The sequence below is a fragment of the Alligator sinensis genome, unplaced genomic scaffold (assembly GCF_000455745.1).
Source record: "Alligator sinensis unplaced genomic scaffold, ASM45574v1 scaffold343_1, whole genome shotgun sequence".
Classification (NCBI taxonomy): Eukaryota; Metazoa; Chordata; order Crocodylia; family Alligatoridae; genus Alligator; species Alligator sinensis.
This window is the reverse complement of record NW_005841947.1, coordinates 2,618,102-2,631,205: the sequence shown is the minus strand read 5'-3', so window position 1 is coordinate 2,631,205 and position 13,104 is coordinate 2,618,102. Positions and strand designations below refer to the sequence as shown.

The following is a 13,104-nucleotide window of genomic DNA, read 5'->3' as shown; positions in this document are numbered from 1 at the left end:
GCTGAACCAGAGCTCTCCCCAGGGCTTTTCAAAGCTGAGTACTGCTCACCTGAAACCTTCTGAATGTTCCTCAAAAGCTTCAGGCAGCTGTGACTTTGCAGGGTTGAAGGCAAGGGAAAAGAGAAGAGGGTGAGTGGGTGGGTAGGGTAGACTGGCGGCAGCCAATAATGGCAACAAAGGATTGTTGAAAACATTTTTCTCCAAAGCAAAACCTTTTGGGATTGCTCTTCAGTTTGTGTATGTTGCTGTTGCTTCCTTATCTCCAGAGTGGTTTCAGGGGAGATGGTCTTTTGCAATCTGGCAGACTGCTTAGGTGATGTGAGTGACCCTCATTTTCTGAAACACTCTATGGAGCAGGAGACATGCCTGTGTTGAATGAGTGAAAAAATTGTGTCTTGTTTTTACTTGAAATAAATCCCTAAGGCAAAGTGGGGTCAAGCAAGGTTAAGATGCATGAAATTCAACTAGAATCCAAAACTGAGCCGCTCACTCACTTCCACTGTGTTTTTCTTATTATTAATGAGTCAAGCTGTTTTCCAAAGAGAATAAATGTAGGTAAGTCTCTGTGATGCAGTAATATGGAGCCACAGTGCTGTGAGTGGCAATTCTGGTAGTAATTCTGATTAGAATATATCTTGGTACAGGAAAAACTCATTGGAATACGCTACCCAGAATCCTGAGTGTCGGGTTGGCTGTGTTTGTGTTTAGGGCATGCAAAATAAAATCTGGTAGATTGTCAGCAGCAGCAAGCCTCAAGGTCTCTTCCTGACCTTCCAGGAAGAAATCAATCCCACGTGTGTCCAGTATACCACCCTCTCCTCCCTTCCTTTTCCCAGAGTATGCAGCTGTGGAGTCAGACACAGCCGGAAGTCCTTTCAGCTAACCGTGACTCCAGTCCATTATAAAATAAAACTGCCTTTCATAGTCCCAGTACCTCCTCCCCTCCAAGTTCAGTTCTGTAAGGACTCTCTTTTTACTCCCTTCTTTCTGTTCAATCCTCCAAAATAATTTGCAGCCCCTTCATTCGACATGTGCCCTCTGCTTATTACTGCTTAAAGGGGTAGGCAGTGAATGTCCTGCAATTGAAAATGCCTGGTTATTAATCAGAGGGTTTTGCTAACTCTCTAACCTGCTTTTTCTCAAGTTGCATTTCTCTGTATTACTACCTATGTTCCGAGTGACTAAATGATAGGGAGAAAGGCAGCACTTTGGAGCCCACCCAGCTGACTTCATCTGCATGAAAATGCAGCTCTGTCAGGTCCCCCTCTGTGGTTCAGTCATCAGCACGTGACACCACAGGAAAATAAAAGCCATGTTACCACAGGGGTATTCAGCCTTTGCCCAGTTTGGTGCAGATCCTTCAGGCAGGGTGGCAATGTATTCTAAAGATGAAGCCAGTATCCACCATCTCCTGAGGCATGGTCCATGGAGACTGCAAGTTTAGCAATTGTGCTGCATCCTGCTCCCAGGGGATGGAGCTGAGCTCCAAAATCAATGTCTTGTAGATACTGTAAGTCCTTTAAGGATGCTGTCAAATGCACTGTTGATCTCTGTAGGCACACGGTCTATACTCCTAGGCATCCTCAATTCACATTGCATCAAGTGACTTTGTAAGGGGGAACTTGTGACTTTCCAACAGGTCTTGGTTAAATGCCTTTTGTGCGTTGTGCAGATACATGCAAAGGGAAGGGGGAAGCAACAAATGCAGGGGATTCAGGGTCTGTAATAACATAGTGCTTGGGGGTTTCATGCTGTGGGTATATTACCAGGGATAGGAATTGGCCTGCCAGGCTTCCAGATGGATGATACTCAACTCTCTGATGAACAGTTTGAAATGAAATCCTATATAGATGCAACAGAAGTATAGATGGCATGGTGGTTAGTACACCAGATAGGAAGTTGAGAGAAATGGGGTTTGTTCCATGCTTTGTGTAATGGGATCTGCTGCTAGCAACAGACGTGGCATCTTCTTGTGGCCACTCTCATCCTGCCCCTTTCACTCTGATTTCGCCACCCTGTCCTTTCCTACCACACCTTAGTTGTTGTTATTAACTCTGGGAGGTTGTCTGTAGTCCTGGGTGCCCTGCCCCACACTGTCTCTTTGGCTCTGACAGCCTGGTCACGGTTCACAGGGGCCAATTCAGCAATAATCTATGCCTCTCTATGGGGCGTCTTCAGTGGCCTTCTTTCTTCAGCCACTCCTGTGCCATGCCATGCCATATTGCTTCTCCACTCAAAATAGGGAGCTCCTTCAGCTAGCACAGCCAGAGTCAGTCATTTAAATTCCACTTTTGAAACAGCTAAACTAGCTGGTTGTGCAGGTTCTGGTTTTTTGTTGTTGTTTTAGCCCATTTCCTTTTTCAAAAATCTAATGCATGGAAATTGTTGGTTTTCAGAGCCAACTAGAATGCAATGTGCTGAGCCAATGACAGTTGAGTGGTGAGGGGATGGAGTGGCTCTTCTGTCACAGATCTTTGTGATCTTGGACATTTTTCCCTCCCTGTGAGTTAGTTTCCTACATGGTAAGGTGAGGATAATGATATTTTGCACCTTTATGCAAGCATTTTAAGCTCTGCAGCTTTGCTATTCTGTCTCATGAGCAAATTTCCTTTTGGTTAGCTCCATTCTATTTACGTAAATCCTCCCTGTAGGAAGAGGTGTTCTTCAGTGCTGGTCCAAAAATTGTTTTGCAAAGGCACTGTGCAGTGTTGAATAGCTGCCACCTTTTATTCCAAAGAGAAATGTCCTTCAGCGGTGACTGGTGTGATCTTTCATTACCCCATTCCTCCATCACAGAGGTGTGTTGGCTTTAGTGAACTATTTATCAAGTGCACTGGGGTCTTGTGATGGAAGCAGCCAGAGAAGTGCAAAATATTTATTATTCATTGATTCACGTGGCTCTCCCTCTACAGAAAATGGGTGACATCCAGCAATCTAACAATGAACTTTATTTATAGCAAATGCACTGCTACACCCTGTCCTCTGATGGGGAAATCCAACTGCGAAAACATAATTATAAGCTTCAGCCAAGAAGAAACCATCAGTTTAATCATTTAAACTCCATTTTTGAAACAGCTAAACTAGCTGGTTGTGTGGGTTCTGGGGTTTTTTTAGGGGTTTCTTTTAGCCTATTTCCTTTTTAAAAAAATCTAATGCATGGAAATTGTCTGTTTTCAGAACCAAGTAGAGTGCAGTTTGCTGAGCCAATGAGAGTTGAGCTGTAAGGGATGGAGTGGTTCTTCTGTCACAGTCCTTTTAACTTCACTTCCATAATAAAGCTCTGTGCAGAGTGAGAATCAAGTCTCTTCCTTGCAAATAAATCCTTCAGCCACCCTACCTTACAGATAAATCCTTTCGCCTCAGCATGGTATCCATCTTCTCTGGATGTGTGCATGGGTGGAAAGAGGGAAGGTTGTGAAGAAAATGAGTAGATACAGAAATGTATGAGCCCTAGGTGGAGAAGGGCACATGAGCAGTGAGAAGACAGAAACAAAAGCTATATCCCTTACATGGAGGTATCTCTGACTATTTTCAGTGTTACTGGGTTTGACACTCAACTGGAGAGAGGAAAACATTACCTTTCCCTTAGATCCTCACAACCAGGATTATATGGGCCTGATATGTTTGGTTCTGCCCACTAACAGAGAGATGTAGTTAGTGGCATTAGTCTGAAATCAGGTAGAAGGCAGGGTAGATTATATATAGCACAGGCTTTCGTGGGCTGAAGCACACTTTTCATCAAAGGCTGTGAAAGGATGTACACAAAGCTATGTGTAAGAGAGAGAGACATTTGAATACAAAAGCATAAGGGAGGGGGCGAGGGGAGCAGGGACAGGAGAGTAGGGAGTGGGGATGGGACCAGGAACAGTACTGGGAGAGGCAAACATGCAAGCAATAAATTCATGGGAACAAATAAGTCTGGAACACTAATCCAGGTAATGCATAGTCCCTGTTTAAACCATACAAAATGTACCTGGGTCCATTGCAAGGCCTGGTGCCTCCATGCGTCTAGGAGTTAGGTAGCCTGTTGCTCAAGGTGTTGTTTTAAGCTTGGGGGCTGGCTGCCTGTAAACCAGGACAGATTTGTCCCCGTGATTGCTTGGAGATGGTCATCTTTTTCCATGTGGGGTGGGAAGTCATTAATAAGATATATTCTCAAACTCTCTCCTTCCTGTTTTTTTCTCTATCAGGTCCTCACTATTTCTTTCCCTGTCTGTTCTGTACTTTTAATCTCTCCCTGTTCACACCATCCTTTTCCCTGGCATTATTCATCCTCTTTCTTCCTATCTCACCATTCTTTACTTTTTTCTCCCTCCTGTCAATAGCCATTCATCCATCTCCCTTCATTTCATGACTGGAGCTAGAGGCTGGCTTGGTCAGTGCAGAAGGGTTACCATATTACCAGTTCCAAAAAAGAGGTCACTTGTTGGAGGAGGTGCCCCTCATTCCCAACTCACAGCCTCCTGGCACTGTCAGCCCCCCTCACTCCCAACCCACAGCCTCCTATCCCTGCTCTTGTCCCTCACTCTCGACCTGCAGACCCCTTGTCCTGCCAGTGCCCCTCACTCCCAACCCACAGTCCCCCACCCCCTCAGGCCATACTGGTGACCTTCATTCCTGACTCACAGCCCCTTGGCGCTGCCAGTGCCCTGCACTCCTGACCGACAGTTCCCCTTCTCCCTCCCAAGCCACAGCCCCGACAGCCCTGTTGGTGCCCCTCAGTCCTGATCTGCAGCTCCCTATTCCCCACAGCCCTGCCAGAGCGGGCCCCCAGCTGCCCCTGTCCGACTGAGCCAGGAGTCAATGGCTGCAGCAGCTCCAGCTCGTGCAAGTGGCAGCAGAGCAAGTTTGCCTCCAGCGTGGGCTGGAGGAAAGAGGAGAGGAGACCCGTCTGTGCCCCCCTCCCGCCCCCTTCTCCCCCTCCCCACCCTGCTGCAGCCCCAGTGCCTGGCTACCCTCACACACCCATCCCTTCCACAGACCCCTGCCACACACGCATACACACACAGCCCCCTGGCCCTCCAGCCCTCACCACCCATAGACTTACTTGCATCCAGCTGCTGGGGCTGCTCCATCACCCTGCGTGGCTGTGTGACAACCACATGCATGTGCACACGCAGATGCACATGGCACCCCCTACCTCCAATCACCCCAAACAGCTTCTTGCAGGCTGGAAGACTGCCAGCCTGCATGGGAAAACCCACAGTTTCCTCCTTTAAAGACAAAAATTCATGTTTTTACGTAGCAGATGGAGAACCTGGATCCTGGGTAAACATGCACACCGCTAGGGCAAGCTAGGAAATATATTTCTACCAGCAAAATCTGGGGCATTTCTTCATATTTAAGAAAACCACCTAGATGGAAATTGGAGGACCCAAAAATAGGGCACGTTTGGGAAAACCCAGATATATGGTAACCCTGCAGTGGAGCAGGTACCAGGGTAGAAATTAAGAGCCCTGTGTTGTTTGAGGTCTTTGCCTCAGTTTCCCAAAAGGCAATGATGCTTCCTGGAGAAAGCTCTTGGGAGCTCTTTCTTATCTTTTGGGGAACACCTAGACACCCCACTCATGGATGGGGACTCCATTGTGCTAGGCACTCTGCAAATACTGAACACAAAAGAAGGCTAGGCCTGAGGAATGTACTGCCTAAGGCACAATGGGGGTTAGAAACCAACAGACAGGGAGAAGCAGGAGCAATGGGAGCTTCTCAGTCACCAGGACAGGCGACAGTGAAAACACTGCAGAAGCGCTAACCTTTATTATTGCTATCTTTCTCTATCTTATTTTAATCACTGAGGCCTTCATCTCCCCTACCCCCACCCCTCTTTCCCCAAGAGATTACAGAGCTTTGTCATTTTGTCCCTAAGAAGAGGGAAAGTGTGAGGGGAGTTTTCATTAAGGCAAGGGCTGATGGGGAAGGAGTGAGCCGTGGCATTTGCTGGCTTTAATCTTTATGGTAATACTTTGGTAAATATCTGCTGTTCTTTCACTCTTGTCAGTGTGGCAGCCTGTGAGTGATACCGAGCCGTGCTCCGGGAAAGAGGAGGGAGCTGCAGAGAGGATTAGAGGGTTAAGATAGGATTATGGGGTCAGAAACAGAGAAAGAAAGAGCGAAAGAAGGGAAAAGAAAATGAAGTGTGATGCTTGCGGCAGTAGACTGCAAGGCAAGTGGGTAGTGCGTGAGTGAAGAGGAGTCTTTTACAAACAGGTTGCAGCTTTCTAAAAAGGGAAAGGCCCTACAGTTCAAGCCTACAGTTCCTTTGAAACGATGCACTGACTGAAAATTCATTTTGCTTCTACTTAGCCCATGAAGACTTTCCTTCTCCTGTCCATTCACTTCTGTGCAGCATCGAGGTATAGCAGGCCTGGTCCTAGGGACGTATTGGCACTCACGTTGCACAGGCAGCCTAAAGTGGTGGGGCTGAGAAGCTTGGTAGTCAAGTGCAGTGGACATTTTAGTCTGGGGTAAAGGAACATGGAGGGGACGAAGTGTCAGGAGCTGGTGTAAGCTGCTGCTGCAGCAACATGGGATAGGGCAGGGAGGGCATACTGCAGGAAAGGCTGCTGCTGGAGGAGAGGAAAGCAGAGAGCAATGAAGAAATTGCTGTCTTGTCCCTTCCCCTCCCTAGCAATCCTTGCCCTCTCTGGAGTAGTCCTGGTTGGAGTTCTGCATATTACCTGCAATGGAGATGCACCCTTCCCAGGAAAGTCTGAGGTGATGCATTCTGCTGGTGACAGGAAGAAAAGTGAAATATGTGTAGGCTTCCTGGAAACAGTTCCAACAAGAGGGTCTGGATGAATACAGTGTTGTGTGAATGGACTGCCAAAAACTGTTCCTGGATTTGATTCAAGTTTGAGGCCAGAGATTCAGTTTAGTTCTTACTTCATCCCAAATGTCCTGCATCGTAACAATGCAGCAAGATGGGCAGAGCAGTTTGCGTCTAGTAAGAAGCAATTTGAACTGTGGTATATGCATTAAGTGAAACAGGCCCACTATTATTTCAAGGTCTTTCTCCTTTAAAGGCAATCAAGAAGGTGCAGTGTAGAAGGCAATTTAGTCACAGATGATGCAGAGAAGGCTGAAGTATTTAATGCCTTTTTAACTATGTTTTTTGCAAATAGGGGCAGCTGCCATCTGATGGGAGCAGTTAACAACAGAGATAGGGAATGAGACAAATGGCCTGCCCTGTAGTAATGACAGACCAGGTTAGGGATTACTTAGAGTAGCTAGATGCTTTCAACTCAGCAGGGTTGGAGAGAATATACCTAAGGGAACTGAAGGAATTGGCTGAGGTGATTTGGGAACCATTGGTTATCCTTTTTGAGAACTCATGGAGGTTGGGAGAGGTCCCAGATGACTGGAAAGGGGCAAATATAGTGTCTGTCTTTAAGAAGGGGGAAAAACAGATCTGGGGAACTACAGACCAGTCAGCCTGTTCTCTATACCTGGAAATATCATACAGCAGGTCCTCAAGATATCCACTGTGAAGCACCTGAAGGAGAACAAGATGTTTAGGAACAGTGATCGTGGATTCATCAAGAGCAAGTCATACTGGACCAATCTGATTTACTTATATGATAAAGTGGCAGTCTTTGTGGATTAGGGCAAAGCAATGGATGTGGTATATCTTGACTTTAAAGAGGCTTTTTACACCGTCTTCCACGATTTAGTCATTTACAAGCTAAGGATATATAGACTAAATGAAAGTACTCTAACGTGGATACATAACAGGTTGGATTGTAGTTCTCTGTAAGTAGTCCTCAATGGCTCAATGTCTAGCTGGGAGGAGATATCAAGGGGAGCTCCCCAGGGATCTGTCCTGGGTCTGGTATTGTTCAACATCTTTATTAATGTTTTAGATTATGGGATTGAGTTCACATTTAGTAAATGTGCAGATGGCACCAAGTTGGAGGGAATTGTGGACACTCCAGAGGGGAGGGCTAGGATCCAAAATGACCTGGATAGACTGGAGAAATGGTCCACAATCAACCAATGAGATTCAACAAGGACAAATTCAAAGTCCTTCACTTGGGATGGAATAATTGCTTGCAAAAATGCAGACTGGGGAATGACTGGCTTGATTGCAGTACTGGGTTGGAAGTATCCGGAAATGAGGTATAATTTATATCCACCCGTGGCCTCCCAAGCAACCCTGTGTAATATTAAGTATGCTAAGAAGGTGTGGACCAAGTACCCACAAGACAAGTATCCACCAGGAGGTAGGCTTGTATTGAAGACCGTTTTATAGTAAGGAGAAAGGCCCACCTGGAGGGATATACTTCTTTCCATGCCTTTGTCTGATTTATCCAATGGGATAATACATACTGTAGTCCATAGAGTCAAGCTATTTAGATACGTTGTAGATAGGCTCTGAAAAATGTGGGCCCTGCTTTCAGTGGCCACAAGTATCATAAGCACACTGTGCTGCAGAAACAGCTACAGAATTGTGCTGCTACAGAATTGTGCTCCTGAGCTTAAACTTTCCATTTAAAAAGCTATATTTCTATTTGCTATGCTTGTAAAGAAAACCTCCCAGTTAGGAACTGATTGGCAGTCAGTGCTACAGGCTTTGGACAGGATTGCAGACAGCCAGAAGCAGTAAACCTGAGCAACATGGGCATCCATTTTAATGGGGTGTTAACCTAAAAACCTAACAATTAATATTTCTTGGAGCCTCACATGGTCTATGCCCCATTGCCCCAAGGTCTGCTTTGTTTTCTCTCACTGTAGGGATGCTTCAGTTCAGGCAACCAAGGCTGGAACATGCAGTTGCCTGGGGATGCTCGTTGGAAGCTCTTCTCCACTGGAATTCATTCCCAGAAGAGACCAGGCTACACCTTCACAGTGCAAGTCTCATCTTTTCTGTGGAGCTGGCCTTTCCCCCTCTCCAGGTGCAGCTGATGTAGGGCTGGATTCTGACTAGCCCAGGCACAGCTAGGGGATTTCAAGGCATTTCCCTTATCCTTTAGGGTTCCCCTTCTCTAGAGCTGACCACATTGCTGTTTGGGATTATATACTCTTCTCCTGCCTTGTATCTGTATGAATGAGGACAGGTCTTAGCCCTTTCCCCTGCCTCCTGAATCAGCCACTGGTATTGTGGTGAAACCAGCCTCATAGTTGGTGTGACCAGCATCTTCTTCTCTGCTGTCTTGGGGGTTGACTCAGCCAGAATTCTTCTTGGAAACTCTGGTCTCTGAATAACCTTTCTACATTCTCTCAAATGTGTGTGACATTGCTTAGGACAGAAGCCATCCCTGTCTGGAGCGAAGAGGGTTGGGGGGAAGAAACTCACCATAAATCAAAGTGTAACTCTTTGAAAATCCACTCCCTCACTGATGTGCCCTTGTTTCCAAAGCAGTCTCTGTGTAATGTGTCTCTCTGGAGATAAATCTGGGTTCAGGCCCATCAAAGCAAAGATCCAGGCTCACTTTTGTTTGTGTGGTTGGGTATTCTTGTTTTTTGGGGGGTTTCTTTTTTTTTTCTTCTTTTCCCCCTGCATTTAATAATAATAATCTGCTTTTCCTTAGCTGGAAGTTGAAAATTATCATAAATACTATCAAATGCCTTCCAAACAACTAAATACACAGTTCCCAATCAAAAGCAGGCCAGCAAATCTGAATGGTCCCAGGGCAGGGCTGGGACAACTGTGGTATACCCATGAGTGAGAAATCCTTTGATATATTTCACTAGGGGCCATGAAAGACATTTCTGCTATAATGTGATCATTCAGATGAATGCCTAAGCTGCCTTGGCTGTGTATTCATCTTTAATTATTAAAACAGGACGGGTAATTCATAGCCCTTGAGGTCTTTATTTTATTTTCTGACAGTGGAATTAATGTATGGGAAGAAAGGTGGGAAGTGAGAGTGAGAACAAAGAGAGAAAAGTGAGAAAAGGATGAGAGAGAGAGAGAACACAGGAGAGGGGAAATTAAGTGGAGAAAGAAAGATTAAAATGAGAGGGGGAAGCAAAACAAAAATCACAATAACTAATTACTGTTTTTTTATTTGGATATCAGCTAATGGTCCCAGTTGTGGTCAAGACCCCATTGCACTGGACACTTGTAGACAGAGCCTGTCAGGCAGTCTAGAGCTTAGGCACTCCCTGAGCTCTGTGTTGCATCAACTTACTAGTAAAGAAACCCCCACCTCAAGCTGTATCTTGTGTGGGACCATGTTTATCTTTGTGGACAGAAAGGAAAGATCAGACCTTCTAGATGCGGTGGAAGAGAGGCAAGTGAAAGGGAAGAGGTGGCACAGTGATAAAGTGAAAGACAATGAGGCAAAGGTGATTTAGAGACAGATGAAAAGGGAGGTGGGAGCACCAACAGAGACAGACTGAAAGACCAACAGGCAACAGCAGCAGAGTGGACGTTCTGATCCCACCATGCGTAAATGCACGAATATTTATGCCATCTTGCTGTTATATGCAATCAGTTGGTCACTGTCAGTTGGTACAAAAACAACAGTGCATTCACAACCAAGGGGGTCTAAGATAGCTAATGAGCAGGAGAAGGATAAGTAACGGGAATGGGAGTTTTCCATGTCAGAACTCTGGCTGAGAGTGTCTCTGTGTACAAGAGGACTTGCAAGGCAAAGTAGTACATACCAGTACAATAAATGAAAGGAGTTGGGAGGTGATGGGAAGGAGAGAGAGGGAAAGAATAAAGCTACACAAAGTGTAGCATAGGTGTGTGCGCGCATGTGCAGGCAGTGTAACAAAGTGTGTGCGTGTATGGCAGACAGACAGAGAAGGAGAGAGAATGCTTCCCTCAGTCAAAGCTGCCTGGTTGTGGTAATTAGAAAGCGAACAAACTGAGAGTACTTGTTTGAGTTACAAGTTTAATGAGTCAAAATTACACAGCCCGAAATCCATTCAGCGGAAGTGTTTGTATCAAGAACAGGGTTGTTTTTCACTAGGGAGCGTTTACAAAGTAATGACCAGAGCTGCATGGGGATCCCAGGCCTGGAAGAGCAGGGTGTGCAGAACGTCACAGGAGAGGGGCACTAGAACAGCTGTATGGGGAGCCCAGAGCTGGAACTGGAAGTGGGACTGCAGGGCAGGAATAAGGGGCACCAAGTGTCCTTTGCAGAAGTAGGGTGCACAGTGCGTACCTTTGCACTATTTGTACTGCTATTTATCTCCCCATTTCCAGACCCCAGATTCATCCACCTTTTTTTCTTCACAATAAATGCTAATCTGTATTGTTTAACTTTGATGTGCTGGTGCACACTTTACTGAGACTGGAACACAATCTGGGAATGTACGGCTCCCTCAGTCACAGGGAACAAAGCAGGATTGGCCTTTGTACAGGGAGAAAATGAGTTATCTTCTTCCGAGGCAGTGCATTATTTCCATTGGGTTGTATTCCTTCCTGAGTGCAGTGGAGTTATGCTAAGGATCCACACTCATTTCGTTGCTGTTGGTGTTCTTCTGTAAGGGCCCAAAGCTAGCAGAACAAATGATGCTGGGCTGGAGCCTCTCTGCCCAGCACACCTCACACTAACATGCAGCCATTCTGCATCTCCCTTTCACAGAGAGTGTCTGTGAGTCCATGTTCATCCCTGTTGGAAAGAGATTTAAGCCATGGTAAGGATGGGACTAGAGAAAAGATAGGTATCCTATTCTATATGTGTATTCTTACTGTTATAAGAGATTCTTTCTAATGGATGTGTCAGTATAGACCAGGGATGGTTAAGCCCTGGCTCGTGAGCTATGTACAGCTCCTTGGTAGTAAAAAAAACAGCTCCTGAAGAAAGTAAATTAACAACAAATGTTTGTTTGAGCTGGGATGCTGTACCCAGATCATTGGGGCATGCACATCTGGAAGGTGTTATATCCTGCGACTCTTGGCCATGTCAAGATTCAGGTGCGTAGCTACAAAGGTTAGGAAATTTGGGCATGCTTGGTATAGACCAAGCCAACCACCAAACCAAGACACCTTTAGGGCAGTGAGAAAAGGGAATCTACTAATGCTGGTGTGAGAATGAAAAGGAAATAAATCTCAGTGTGTTCCATCCCAATTTATCTGGAGCTCTGAAACAGAATGAATTTAGGAAGACACAACCTACCACATTTGCAGAGCCTAGGGCCTGTCAGCAAAGGCCCTTGGGACAGGCTAGGGTAACATTGGCTCTTAGCAATGAAGAGGCAATGACATAAGGTACATACATCTGAGGCTAGCATGGCTGTTGGTGTAACATTGCAGCAAGCACTTCTTGGTCACATACCCACCACTGCTAAGGGTTAGTGATATGTGATGTGTACGTAGGCCAGCCTCAGGCATTTCCTGAGCCTTTCCCTTTGGTACAATCACAGTCATCAAGTGTGTAACAATGGCAAAGAGTCTAAGAACATAGCAGGCACCATCATGCCTCATCCTCATTTGCTGCTGTTCTTGTCTCATGGATCTATGCATTACGTTTCAGCATGTCAAAGCTGCAGGTAGACCAGAATTCCACAGCTGAGACCTGGATATAAACTTCCCAAGATTTCTAGGTTGTTCACAGAGGAAGTTTTGATCCAGTCCTATGAGGAGGTTCCGGAGCCCATGACAACCTACTTAACCCAGCCCACGACTCAGGGAGACCAATGTTCAGCTATGCCAGAAGGGCAGAGAAACAGTGAGAACGCAAGGGCTGGCCTGAGATACAGAAGTCTGCTTAGGGTAAGAGTCAGTCCAAGGCCCATCACTGACACCAAGTTGAGCTACAAAGTTCTGAGATAGATCTAAACTTTTCCTAAAGCTCAGGTGATTAGACCTACATTTGTAGTTTGGATATCTATCCCTGCTTACATCATATTGCAGAATTGCAAACTACATTTTGTGCCCAGAGGATTCATGTTAGTCCATGCTGACATGCATCCACTTCTGGGTGAAACATGCGTGTGACAGGGCATGGAGCTCACAATAACCATTTAAGACTGATGGAATTTGGCTTGTATTTCAGGCGATATGAACCTTGTTCTCATCCTGAAAATGCCTGTCATGATTGTGTGTAGCTTTGGTTTTGCATCTCATCCAAAAGACCCACTGGCTCTCAAGTTCTTGTTGGGTTGAGTCCCCAGTTCATTAGTTCATCAGTGGGACCAGCATATAGATGA

At 45.8% G+C, this 13,104-nt stretch overlaps 1 protein-coding gene and 1 long non-coding RNA gene across 3 annotated transcripts in view; one reads left to right on the top strand and one right to left on the bottom strand.

Moving 5' to 3' along the window:
• Positions 1–13,104, top strand: part of LSAMP (limbic system associated membrane protein) — a 450,506-nt gene that overhangs the window by 23,228 nt on the left and 414,174 nt on the right. The gene's annotated exons all lie outside the window — the stretch shown is intronic.
• The window catches only part of LOC102387167, a 5,316-nt gene continuing 3,122 nt past the window's right edge, over positions 10,911–13,104 (bottom strand). The window contains exon 3 of the long non-coding RNA XR_323401.1: positions 10,911–11,564. This is a non-coding gene — a long non-coding RNA (uncharacterized LOC102387167). The remainder of the gene's footprint in view (positions 11,565–13,104) is intronic.